The sequence below is a fragment of the Dermacentor andersoni genome, chromosome 1 (assembly GCF_023375885.2).
Source record: "Dermacentor andersoni chromosome 1, qqDerAnde1_hic_scaffold, whole genome shotgun sequence".
Classification (NCBI taxonomy): domain Eukaryota; kingdom Metazoa; phylum Arthropoda; class Arachnida; order Ixodida; family Ixodidae; genus Dermacentor; species Dermacentor andersoni.
In genome coordinates this window covers 204,621,594-204,635,952 of record NC_092814.1, presented here as the reverse complement: position 1 = coordinate 204,635,952, position 14,359 = coordinate 204,621,594, and the positions used below count along the sequence as shown (strand labels likewise).

Here is a 14,359-nt window from a genome sequence, read left to right as displayed (position 1 = left end):
AAAAAAGAGAAAAAAAAACGAAAGGTAATTGGGGTGAGAGTACACGGTACAATTCATATTTGCTGTACATGGCACTTTTCAACAAGGCACAAGTGGCAGGTGGGTGGGGGTAAATGTACATTTAGAAATTATACATATATATAACACAGGCCAGTCAAGAAGTGGCAGCTGAACATTTTATACATTTAAAAATGTGTGCAGGCCTGATTGGAAGGCAGACGGGTCAGTGATTGTTACAATATCTTGAGGTAGGGCGTTCCATACATTCACTGATAACACCAAAGGGGAATTTTGGAATTTTTTGGTCACCGATTTTTTGGTCACCGAATTTTGGAAGGTTGTGTCCCCGAACATGGGTGTGCATGCGCACTTTTTTCAGTGCTCCGCCAAGTGACTCCCGTATCCTTTTCTTACATCATTGTTGTGCTGTCTAGCTTTGTCATTGAAGCACTGACCGGTTTGTCCGCTATAAACGCGTCCACAATATAAGGGTATTTGATACACAACATCTGAAGTACATTCGGTGTAATTGGTCCGATGATTAGTGTGACATTGCATGCGTTTCTGGCGCTTCTTGTTTTGAAGGTTACACACTGCTGACAATTTGTAAGGCGCTGGAAAAACTAGATTGACATTGTGTCGGTTTGCCACCTTTTTCAAATTATATGAAACTATGTGAAATTTATTAAGAAGTAGTTAATTCGTGATAAAAAGCTGAACATGCGTTCCAGTTTTGCCTGCTAGTAATGTCCGCCTCTCCGAATAATTCAGCTTGAGGACAAAAATTGTCATCTGCAAAAGGCAATTTTTAAAAATTCCGTAGAACTCAAAAATGATCACTCTGCATCTTGTGGGACCCATTCCTCAATATGCCTCCATTGTAAGGACACCTCACTGGGAATTCGATGCTTAAAAGAAAAAAACACGCAGTTATATGTTACACGTATGTTCAAGCTTTCTTTGATGATGAATAAAATGAGTTCACTTATTCTTTACTTTTATGTGGCTCAACGCTCCTCACTCAATGCGCATTCTGGTCCCCATTTGGTTCAGCTACTCTTTTCTTCCCACTCAGCTGCATCTGTTGCCGACTTCTTCGCTTCTCAATGGCCTACTTCAATTTTATTTTGTATAAGGGGACATCGCACTAGCGCGTAAAAAAAGGACACGGACAGGAACATAAAGAAAGACACACCGAACGCTAGACATCAACTGGCTTTATTCCCAGGAGGACACAAATATATATGCAAAACGACACGTGCTACGGGATCAATCCCGAAAGCGCATGCGCAATGGCACCTTATTCTGCAAGAATTTTATTTCTTTTGCCGTCAAGATACGTTAGGTTTGCTGACGCAGGCCTTTTTTTGCCGATGAATAAGGAAGGCCTCGAGTATTTCACGCTCTCTGTGATCTGTGCTAGAAGTAATCACTTGAGTCTTATCAAAGAGCGCCATGCATTCATTCTCACAGCTCTTGCAATGTGAGTGCTGTGCGGGGGTGGGATGCGATGGGAGAAGCGCACTTGCCGGGGCACAGCTCAGCACGGAGTTCGATACATCGATATGCCAGTGAACGGTAGTTCTATATACGCGAACAATAGCGCTATACCAAAAGGACTTAGGAAATAGCGCTATACATTTGCATGGGATTCCCAAGGGGATTTTTCAACTGTTCGATACAGGCAATAATTCGATATATCCGGGTTCGATATACCCGGGGTTGACTGTACTCGACTATCACCGAATCGAATAAAATACTGAACATTTGAATAATTTGATTTATTAATTGAATATCTTTGATTAGACATTTGATACATCAGAACCTCGTTGATAACATCCCATACTATAAAAAGAAAGGTGCACCCCGACTCACAAATGGAACTCTCATTTGTTTTTATCACATGACACACTGGCCAGGTAACATTGCTGTTCTCACAGCCAGCGCAGTGAGAATGAATGCATGCCGCTGTTCGATAAGACTCAAGTGATTACTTCTAGCACAGATCAGAGAGAGCGTGAAATACTCGAGGCCTTCCTTATTCATCGGCAAAAACAGGCCTGCGTCAGCAAACCTAACGTACCTTTAAAGAAATAACATACTTGCACAATAAGGTGCCACTGCGCATGCGCTTTAGGGATTGATCACCTAGCACGTGTCTTTTTTGCATATGTATTTGTGTCCTCTTGAGAATAACGCCAGTTGATGTCTAGCGTTTGGTGTGTCTTTTTTCATGTTCCTGTCGGTGTCCTTTTTTACGCGCTAGTGCGATGTCCCCTTATACGAATAACCACCATCTAGCCCAGCTTTCTGCCTTAAATTCAATTTTATTTTGCAGGCTTCTTTCTTCCCTTTCTGCCTTTGTACTGCTTGACAATTCGGACAGCTACACAGTTGCACACATCCATTTTGAGAGATTGTCCAAGGATTTGACGTAATCGTTTTCTAGAAACCCGAAAATTGGAGAGAAGTAATTAATAAAGGGAGATTGAGACATCCACCAAATCGTAGTAATTGATACGAAGGAAACCCATGTGGCTTGATCTAAAGAAAAGCCTCGCAGTTGAAGAAAAATTCGTCCTGGTCCGGGACTGGAACCCCGGACCACGGCCTTTCCGAGGCAGCCGCTCTACCATCTGAGCTAACTAGGTAGCAATCAGAAAGGAAACCTGTATGGGTTTCCTTTGTAGCGATTGCTACCATTGGTTGGATGTCTCATTTTCCCTTCATTAATTACTTCTCTCCACCTTGCGGGTATCCCCACAACTATAACGTCAAACTCTTGCCTTTGCTTCCAGCTGTTGATAAGTTCGACTTTGCCCTACCTTCTGCTGGCCTCTGGTTCGCTGAAATGGTATAGAGCGGCTTACCCGGAAATAGTGTGGTCCCGGGTTAGAGTCCCGGACAACGACGAATTTTTCTTCAACCGCGAGGGTTTTGTTTCGAGGAACACATATGAGTTTCCTTTGGAACAATGGCTATGATTGGGTGAATGTCTCATTTTTTTCTGTATTATTTAGCCAAGGATATTTGAAGACCCAGTGGCACATGGCCAGTTACACATACCCAGTGTCCGAAGTTGTCTATTCGGCAATTCTGTTCTGAGAATTCTGCGTGACAACCAACCTAAATTTTGCCTTTGGGTTACTTCAAAGACTGCAAGCTCTCGTTGTTTTTGGTTTTTTTTTTTTTTGCACTTTTCTTACTAAAGTGTAGAACTACCTACATACCACACTGCGCAACCTTAGATTAAAAATGTTTTGCACTGAATCGATCATTTTTTTTTTTTTGCTAGTCTGCCTTTGTTATAGTTTTCTTTCTTTTTATTGCATACTTTCTATTTACACCCACTAAAGCTGTTTTGTGGCGGTTTCTTATGTTATGCATTTTAAGTAACATTTCTTCTGCCCACCCCTACTATGTCTTGCATAAAAGAGAACGATGCTCGAAAATAACAATGAAAATACCGTGAACATGTGTGGTGAACATGCGTGTAACATCAGAGGTTTAATATTGGCGTAGTCATTTTTAAATGTGACCTGTTCCTTATTTCACCCTTACTGTACGACCTCAGTACATACTTTGTTCTCAAAGTCACACTGTGCAGTTTTCATCTAGAATAAAAAAAACATGAAAATTAATCACATTGTTGAAGTTTTAGCTTCTTTGGGAATGTTTATTGAAATTTTTACAGGGAAATGAAATATCGAAGGAACATCGTGCCCTATCTTAAGTATATCACCGGTGTGATGTCGATGTACGCTGTATGCCAGCTGCTTGTTCACAAAATGTAGCCAGCAGCAAAACATGTTAGGGTAATAGAGCAGCAAAAAGCGCTGCTTATATATATATATATATATATATATGTGTGTGTGTGTGTGTGTGTGTGTGTGTGTGTGTGTGTGTGTGTGTGTGTATGTGTATTCTGACGAAGGCCGTACCACGGCCGAAACGTTAAAACATTAAAACTGCAATCTTCGGAAGTGTGCTCCTTCGTTTATTCAACTATATATATCTATATATATATATCTTGGATGAGGTTAAAGCCGAGCCGAGAATGGACGAGCTGAAGCGTCTTCGAGTTTTAATTCTGTGTCGCCACTGTCAGGCCGAGATTCTTGCTTCACGGAATTTCTTCGCTCTCTCAGTCCTTGAAAGGCCAGCTTGTCCAGCGCTGCTGTTGGGGCCTCGCATGCGAGGAATGCCATGTACGCCAGCAGGTAGCTCCAGATTAGCACCCCAAAGAAAAGGGTCACCTGATATAAATCAGAGAAATGCATTCGTTCCACTGTGATCATATAGAATTAAATCGGTAATGCTAGCGGGTTCCAGATAAACAGCACCCTGAGGTCCGACACAAGTGATAAGGAGAGATAACAATCAGGGAAATACAAACGGAGTATATGGCTTGCTACGAAACCATAACAGAGGAGGAAAACGCTTCGTCCGTAGGTTTAAAATTTTTCTTAACAGCGCAAGGACACTAGAGGGGACAGTAGAGATAACAGAGCGCTTACTCAGCGCTCTAGCCGGTCTGTCTTACTTTAGTCCCCTCTGGTGTCATAGCATTGTTAGTCAAACTTTAAAGCATGCCTTATCAACAACTCCAATCTTACACTCCCCTTAATTCACCCGTACGGCATTCGAATTATGTCCCAATCTCCGCGCACCGTCTCAGAAACAAGTAGACCAGCCACCGGAAGTCCATTTTCGGATAACCTACCACGGACGTCCCAAATATATTTCACACGGTCCGCTGTCGGAATCCTGAGGTATCCGCATCACGGATTTCAGGGATGTCCTAAGGACATTGCAGATGGATCTATTTTGGCATTTAAGTGAATACTTGTCCTTCAAGAAGTTCTTGCCTTTGACTTTCAACGTAGCATGTTCGAGTTGCAATTAGAAGCTATTAAGTCTGCAGCTCGTGTGTGCATCGTACTTTGCGAATTTTCTGACGCAATTTACTTTGAAAAGTGCTGTTAGTTCAATGAAGCACTTGCGCGTGGTGCAGAAGAATTAGGAGTACAATGCACTTCCGCTCACATGCGTGCGCACGTGCGTAACGTGAGCACATGACGTGTATGTTCTTGATACCTGGGTGCTCTGTCCATGGCATGTTACACAACGTGCGCTGCGAATGCAATAGACATTTTGGCAAACACTGTGCAAAATGCCCTGGCATATATGTCAGTAAACTGTACGCAGCATATACATGTTCTGGCACTGGATGTGCATGCGATATCCGTAGGACGCCACTGTTGTCAGTGGGAGCGCAATAAAAAATTAAAATGCACTAATTGTATACCTTCCTTTTTAATGGTAATGGTAAGCTTCCAGTGAGGATCTCACAAAGTCTGCCGTATGCGCCCCAACCCCCTCTTTTGCTTCTGGAAGTTTCCTTCTTATGATCAGGGTCCCCTGGGAGTAATTGACCTAGGTAAATGTACTCTTTCGCAGACTCTAGAGGCTGACTGGCGATCCAGAACTCTTGTTACCTTGCCTGCCTATTGATCATTATCTTTGTCTTCCACTCATTAATCTTCAACCCCACCTCACTCTCTCTGTTAAAGTCCTCAGTCATTTGTTGTAGCTCGTCCATGGCGTTGCTGAACAGGACAATGTCATCTGCACAGAAAAAGTTGCTGAGATATTCGCCGATGATCCTCACTCCTAAGCCTTTCCAGTTTGATAGCTTGAACATTTCTTCCAAACACACAGTGAATAGCATTGGAGAGATTGTGTCTCCTTGTCTGACCCCTTTCTTTATAGGAGTCTTCATACTTATCTCGTGGAGAATTAAGGTAGCTGTGGAATCTGTAGATATTTTTCACGATATTTACGCAAGCGTCCTGTACTTCTTGATTACGTAATGCCTCTATGACTGCTGGTATCTCTACTGAATCAAATTCCTTTCCGTAATTTATGAAAGCCATATAGAGAGGCTGATTGTACTCTGCGGATTTCTCGATTACCTGATTGATGACATGGATGTTATCCATTGTAGAGTATCTCTTCCTGAAACCAGCCTGATCCCTTGGTTCACTGAAGGCCAGTGTTGCCTTTATATTATTAAAAATAATCTTGGTGAATTCTTATACATTACTGGAAGTATGCTAATGGGTCTATAATTTTTCAAACCTTTAACGTCCCCCTTTTTGTGGATTAGAATAATGTTGGCATTATTTTATTTCTCTAGGACCCTTAATTGAAGTCGTGAGACAGTTCGTATAAAGGGCCGCCAGTTTCTCCAGCATAATTGATCGACTGTTATTCCATCTTCTACGGCCGCTTTTTCCCGTTTCATGTCTTGCAAGGCCCTTCTAACTTCATCGCTAGTTATAGAAGGAGCCTCTGTAGACTGTTTATTACTGCTTCGAATGGAGGTATTGTAGCTGCTCTGGGTACTGTACAGGTCAGTATAGAATTCTTCCGCTGATTTTACTATATCTTCGAGGTTGCTGATGATATTACCCTGCTTTTTTATCTTTCAGTGCATACATCTTGGTTTCTCCTATGCCAAGTTTTCTCACTGATTTCATGCTGCGTCCATTTTTTACTACTTCCTCAGTATTTCACACGTTATAATTTTCAATATCCCTTAATTTCTCCTTGTTGATCAGTTTTGACTGTTCCGCGAATTATATCTGATCTCTTGAGTTGGACACTTTCATTCTTTGTCGTTTCTTTATTAGGTCCTTTGTTACTTGGGAGAGCTTGCTTACTGGTTGCCTTGGTGCTTTACCTCCCTCTTCAATAGCTGCTTCTGAAACCAGGCTAGTTAAAAAAAAAATATGGTGTTTTACGCGCCAAAACCACTTTCTGATTATGAGGCACGCCGTAGTGGAGTACTCCGGAAATTTCGACCACCTGGGGTTCTTTAACGTGCACCTAAATCTAAGTACACGGGTGTTCTTGCATTTCGCCCCCATCGAAATGCGGCCGCCGTGGCCGGGATTCGATCCCGCGACCTCGTGCTCAACAGCCCAACACCATAGCCACTGAGCAACGACGGCGGGTACCAGGGAAGTTACTGTTCCATTCATTACTTCTATGTCATCTTCATATCTCAGTTCTAAGGCTGCATATTTGTTTGCAAGTACCAGCCTGAATTCGTCTGCTTTTACCCTTACTGCTTCTAGGTAGGCCTGTTTCTCATTGGGCTCTTTCTTTATTCACATTGAGGTGTATCCTAGACCTCACTAACCTATTATCACTCCACTGTACCCTGCCTAACACTTCTAGATGCTGCACTATGCTGGCATCCGCAGAAAGTATCAAATCTATTTCATTTCCACACACACACACACACACACACACACACACACACACACACACACACACACACACACACACACACACACACACACACACACACACACACACACACACGCACACGCACACGCACACACACACGCACGCACGCACGCACGCACATTCAGTAGAAGGCGACGTTGTCTAATATGTGCTCAGTAAACGAAAGCATTGCTTAAACTGTTTCTGAAAGTTAGAATAAGATAGGAACATGTATATATATACATATATATACCGGGTGCTCCAGTTAACTTGCACCAAGATTTAAAAAGAACTAGGAGCTCTGGAGAAATCGCACCGACTGCATAGTAGCGGCAGTCGTGTGTACTACAGCAAGTAATTTAGCATCACGAAGCATTAATTAATTAACTGCTTTTAAGTAGTGAACTTTTCAATTATTGTTTGAGTCGCAAACATGTCAATTACAAATTTACAGGGCACCTTAAGTAACCTCCGAATCAACCATTTATTTCGTGCTGAAGTGTGCCTCGCTGTTTCTTTCAAGAAAGAACAAAAGCCCGCGAAATACGCGAAATATCATATAGATGCGCGCTCGCGCGCGCTACTCATGCGCCTCGAAGCAACCTTTGAAAGATATACTGCTGCATTAGTTTTTCGCCGCATCGTATAAGGCTTCGTCATGTAGGATAGCTCTACAGGTTTTGCGACATAAGTAGCGTTGTGCGATAAGCGTCAGCATCTGCGTACGCAAGAATGTTGTGCTGGATCATGAGGCACTCGGTATAGCTTTAACCTTCGCTTCATGAAACAATGCTACAAAAGAAATTCAGCCAATGTTAAAAGACAGTGCGCAAAAGAGTACAAAAAAAAAAAAGAAAAGGCAGCTCTCGGAAGAACAGAAAAGAGCTACTCAGGAGTTTAATTCAATAATAAAAAATAAACCAAAAGCACGTAAGGCGCCTCAGTCGCCTACAAAGAAACACCCAAAGGTCCAACTGGTTTAGCCATTTACCCTTTCTTTCTCGAACTTCCGAAAAGAAGCAAAACAAAGCAGTTTTTTACGTATGTCTTTCTTTGTCGCAAGGTTTTTCCATGCAAGGATGGGGTGACATCATGATGGTGCGTTAAACAGTCACGTTTTACAACAGTTTTGAGCGGTTATTTTCCACAGCCACTGACGTTCTCAAACAGGTCAGCGTCTGAAGCAATACAGTACTTGCGTCTTTCCAACACTCGCGCTGTTGCAGCCTTGACCAACGACGTTGGAATCTCGCGGGAGACTGCTTATTTTTGCCTTTAGGGCGTCCGGTGTGGTAGTTTCGCTTCGATACACACCATCTTTCATGTAGCTCCACAAAAAGAAGTCAAGCGGTGTTATGTCTGGCGACCTTGCACGACAGGGTACAGGTCCGTGCCGGCCCATCCACTGTCCAGCAAAGAGCTTGTCGAACCACGCTCGAGACTGACTACTATGCGCAGGAGCACCACCGTGTTGAAACCAGATGTTCCGAAGGTGCGCAAGTGAAATGTTGCAACAGACGTCATTCACGGGGCTCTCGAGGATGTCGTTCACGTAGCGTTGCGTCGTTAGTGCGTTGTCAAAAAAAGATGGGTCCGATGTTGTTGCCACCAAAAATACCGCAGCACACATTAAATGACCGCTGGTATTGGTGTCGTGTTTGTGCCAGCCAGTCGGGATTTCCATCATTCCAGTTGTACGTGCTGCAAAGGTTAACTTGTGGGTTTCTGGAGAAATTAGCCTCGTCCGTCCAGATCTGGCGAGTGAGAAAGTCCGGTTCTTCGTCACATTTCGTGAGAATGCAATTGGCAAAGTCAGGTTTGTTTTCAAAACCTCGGTCTTTAAGTTTTTGATGAAGATGTACATGGTACGGGTGCATATGACCTCTTTTTTTTTTAAATCCCCTACACTGATGAACTTGAGGTTGCGGCCTTCGCATTGCCGTCGCGCACACCACCGTGATTTTTAGCAGAAAGGAACCCCAAAGCATCCCTTTCCACTTGAACTGCCGTCGCAGTCCTGTGTCGCGTTCTTATGAAGCTACCCGTCTCGCAAAGGACTTCGAAGGTTCTAAGTATTGTTGACTGACTAGGGCGTCCTCCGCAATGCCACATCCGCAACAGCTTGGCTTCCTTCCTCTTGTCGCCGTGCGCCGCCCCGGAGCCAAGATCATTTTAGCCTTCTGATCATTCGCGAAGGGCATGACTATCTTCTTGGAGAGCATGTCATTGGCGTGGTACCATTGAGATAACCCGTGATTATCTACGCACTGACACGTCAAGCAAAAATTATTTATGTAATCGACAACAGCATACGCTGGCCGTACAGATCCGCCAAAACGCATTAGACGGACATATCCTGCGCAAGGTATGTTTCTATTGCTAAAGAGAATAAAAGTAACGTGCAAAATTACAGTCCCAAGTGCGTCGTCACGGTTTCCCGGCTGGCCCCAACAGGGCATTTGCACCATCATGCGATAAGGGCCGCATGCCTAGATACCTACACCAAGCATAACGCCCTGACGCTTACTATATATAGCGATCACACGCTTATTTTGAAAACTTCTTACACGGTGGTAGGCCTTACCTGAGTAAAGTGAGAAACGTGTATACGCTCCCTAGACGCGTGTAGCATTGCCATGAGGAATGGGTAGTGTATTAGGTACACGTTAAATGACAGCCTGCTTATTGGCGTGAAGACGCTCGAAGACAGAAATCGACCGACGAATCCTGCGAGAAGAATGGGAAAAAATACCTTTCAAAAATAATACAGAAGCATAACATGGTTGCGAGCACGTTCTTTTAAATAAATTATGAATGATCGTGCCAGTTAGCCAAAATGTTCTTTATATGCGACAGGAATAAAGGGAACCGAGGGATGGATTTTTAGTTATAATTTCAAACACGTGAAGAAACAGACAATGAAGCCAGAGAAAGGATATGGAAGTTACTTGTTAGGTGTTAATTGAAATGTAGAAACAATACGGTAAATGGAAATGAAAGTAGACGAAAAAACAACTTGTCGCAAGTGGGAACCAAAATCACGTCTTCCGAATTACGCGTGGGGTGCTTTACCAGTAAGCTAACGCGGCGCACGTACTACCGTGCTCTTGCTTGTTTGTTTGTTTAGGTATTTGGGTATTTTAGAGGATTGTCTCTGGGGATGTTAAGCAACTGCTACTCGAGTTCATGGCAGCTATTAAACCGCAGCCTTTAAACATCCTTTAAACCGCAGCCGTCCTTCAATATGTGACATGGCCAAGCAGCACTGGTATGCAAACTCATGGCTTCAGGTCTGCCAAGGTCGACACCCTCGTTAATCAATGAACGGTAATTAAGAATAAGAGAAACCTGCTGCTAATTTAACGTACTATGCACGCGAGGACTACCGCAGTTGGGGATGGCTCCCACCTGCTGCAAGTTGTCTCCTCGCGCACTTCCATTTACATTTTCCTTGTTATTTCCACACTTCCATAAATTACAATAGCTAATTACCCGTATGCTTTCTCTGGCATTCGTTTGGTTCATATGGCTTAAATTAACAAAACATAGAGCCCATCCGTTCCCCTCTTTTGCTCGCTAATATGCCGACATGAGCAGCTTTGGTGCCAGGAGTTAGCGGTTAATTGGCCAGTTAGACATTAAATTAACTTTTGGGGTTTGACGTGCCAAAAGCACGATTTGATTATGAAATCCGCCAAAATGGAGGACTCTGGGTTGATCTTGCGCAACCGGGGTTCTTTAAATTGCTCCCAATGCACGGTACACAGGGCGTTATTGCATTTTGTCCCCATCGAAATGTGGCCTCTACAACTGGGATTTCATCCCGCAACATCGTGCTACAGCAGCGCAAAACCATAGCCACTAAGCAGCCGCTGCGAGTATCGGCCAGTTTTCTGCTCCCAGGTTCACGCATTACTGGATGTCTATGGTTGAAAGGACGTTCAATATCCGCCGCCATGGGCCTAAGTAACGCTGGGTAACGCTCCCAGGGCTAATCTTGTACAATTACCCAATACCCATTAAAGTGGATAGGGAGGCGGCAGCCGCAACAGCTCAATGGTAAAGCAGCGCATTGGTAATGCTTAACATGTGGGTTTAGCTCCCACCTGCAAGCGGCAAGTTTTCTTTTGCATATTATGACTCCCACCTGTAGCAAGTTGTCTTCTGGCGCCTTTCCATTTCCATTTTCCTTGTTATTTCCACACTTCCATAAATTACATTAGATAATTTCCCATATGTTTTCTGTGGCTTCAATAATTGTATGCTTCATATGACTCATGGTTCGAAAAATCCGATGTCCGGCGTTACGACGCCAAGCAATTCATGGCACCAAGTTTTATAGGGAGTCAAACTCTCGACCGTTGGTGGGAGTTAGGCCAAATTATGCCAAATGAATTACACCAAATTATGCCATCGATTTCTGTATAAGAAAACGCGAAGCCCAGGCGACGAAATAGCGTCAGCACTACATGTGGTGTTAAGGCAAAGTTCCTTAAGGCAGATGTAATTAAGATAGGTAATTAGGGTACTTGAACCCACGACCTTTCGTGGGAGTCGAACGCACCTGGAGATGTTGGCGAACCGGCCATATCTGCACGTTGGATTGCAATTTACATCGTGAAGGTGGAGAGTCGAACCCACTACATTAGGTGTTAATTAAGGCGAAGCGAATTAAGACACAAATAAAGAAGATGTAGATAATTAAGTCACTGGAACCCACGACCTTTAGTGGGAGTCGAACCCACGCCCTTGGTGTTAATTAGGGCGAAGTTAATTAAGGCACTCAAGCCCAAGACCCAACATGGAGATATGTGCCAACAGGCCATATCTCCAAGTTGGATTCCAATTGACATCGCGGAGGTCTAGAGTTGAACTCACTACATTCCGTGTTAATTAAGGCATAGTTAATTAAAATAGAGTTCGTTAAGGCACTCGAAGCTGCGACCTTTGGTGGAAGAATACAATAGGAAGTAACGACGCATTTGAATAAAAATGTCCAGTAATGAATGTCTCGTTAGCGCGCAGCCTTTTCCTTCATCCTCATTAGCGTATGCTAAAGTTACTGTCAACTTCTTATTTATACGTTGCAATCAAACATAACAGCGAATTTCCCGTATGCTTTTTTGTTTCATTGTGTGTTCGCTTCATATGGTTCTTTCGTTATATGCCACTTGTCATTTTCAAGTACTCATGTTGTAAATGAGATATCTCGCCCTCTTTGCCGAAGCAAAGGGCATAGTCAGATACGCATTGCCAGTAATGAGCTATGTCGTATAGGTATATACAAAGGAAAAAACGATAGAGCTGGGAACGTTAAAAGAAACTGAATTAATAGCTACTTTCGCAATACACTGTACTTCTGACCGCAGGGAGACAATTCCAACAAACAGAAATGCTTCGACTACACGCACACGTGCGTAATAGTTGGCCCATTCTTTGAAGCCCACACGCAGATGCCGAAGTGCCACTGCAGAGCACAAACTGAGGCTGGCACGAGCCGAGCCACTCGGCTATAGCCGTGTCAACCTCATGTGGCACATTGCCACGGCTGCCGTTCTTCGAGCCTGGAACTCCTTAATGAAATTCTGTCTCAGACCACCTTCATACACCCACGATTATATAAGCGCTGCTGCGATTCCTCAAGGAAACAGGACTGGGCGACCGCCTGTGACACAGCGTTGACAATTCCACTATATCGGCGACTGCAGCGCACATGAATAGCTGACTTTCATTCATTGACCCATTTCACCCCGTGCAGGCCATAGCCAACGAGGGTCAGTCCTGATTAAAATCCCTGCCTTTAATTTATCCTTTGCTTTCTCTCCCTCGCAACTTCTTTCCCCGTTAAGCCTCTCCATGTAACGTCCAACTGTCTTGGTTCGTTGGCTTAAAGAATACAATCGCCATAACAACTAACGAGATTGCATTCACCTACTTTGTCGTGAAAAGATTCAATACTGCGAAAAACACTGATGTTTAACATTTAATAGGGATGCTGTGGTAGATGTCTTCTGAATAATTTTGGCCACTGCGATTATTTTACATCCACCAAATGCACAGTAAATTGTGGGTTTTTTGCATGCTGTCCCCATAGGAATACGCAGCCGCTGTGGCTGTGATAAAACACGCGACCTCGTGCTCTGCAGCGCAACGACATAGCCACTCGGCTGTGGTGGCGGGTTCGAGACTGTAACACGCGTTATGTAAAATTCATGAGGAGATGCTAGTACTTAGTGTTACACTGGAGTCACAAATACTATACATTTTCATCGCTAGATTTGTCGATAGTGTGGCTGAGTGGTGAAGACACTCGTTTCCAGCGTATTGGCGCAGTTGTATTGGTTCGTGTCACGCCGGTGGGTACGAAGTACGAAGTACTTCAACCTTTTTTCGCCAAGTTTTCACATATTCCTCCAAAATTTCAAGTTTCTTAAGGATGGACACACCTGATGGATTGTCCTCTGAAAAGACATAGAAGGGACAAACGAAAAATACAAATTTGTGGCACAGACCTTCGTATATAATATATAGCCCATGTGGACAGGGACAAAGACGTTTCCTAAATCTATTACTGAGTGTAAAATCCTTATGGAATTAGAACAGCTAGAAAGAACTCACCACCTCGTCCCGATGCGCAAGCTAACGTGAACCAGGCAAGGAACAGTGACCAAAGGACTCGCTCAAAGAAGGCTGCCACCAGTTTTGCGGCTCCCGAGGTGGGATCACGACGCTTGTACCAGGGAATCTTCATGAAGATGGCGCAGAGCGCACTGGTGACGGCCACGCTCCAGCATATGAGCTGCATCGTCTAGCCGAGTAAAAGTAACGTTTTCATGAATACAACAAACATTTGTACTAACTTAAGGGGCAAGGAAATGATTAAAGATTGAGATAAAAAAATTAACCGACGATTTCGACACTCCCTCATGCGCAATTTGAGCGCAGCTTTATACATGCTTTCATTTCGCGATATATTAGCTGGCGCGGACAGTCTGTCTCGTGCGGCACATTGCAAACGGAGCGAAGCGTGGCGCGACTGCCTCGCTAATCGGGAGACAGCGAG

General features: G+C 43.8%; 1 long non-coding RNA gene across 1 annotated transcript; it reads right to left on the bottom strand.

Moving 5' to 3' along the window:
- Window positions 1-3,806: 3,806 nt before the first annotated feature.
- On the bottom strand, window positions 3,807-14,100 carry LOC129380772 (uncharacterized). Its single transcript, XR_011892239.1, has 3 exons — window positions 13,915-14,100; window positions 9,881-10,023; window positions 3,807-4,256 (listed from the first exon to the last, which is right to left on the bottom strand). It is a non-coding gene; the product is annotated as an uncharacterized lncRNA (long non-coding RNA).
- Window positions 14,101-14,359: the final 259 nt, after the last annotated feature.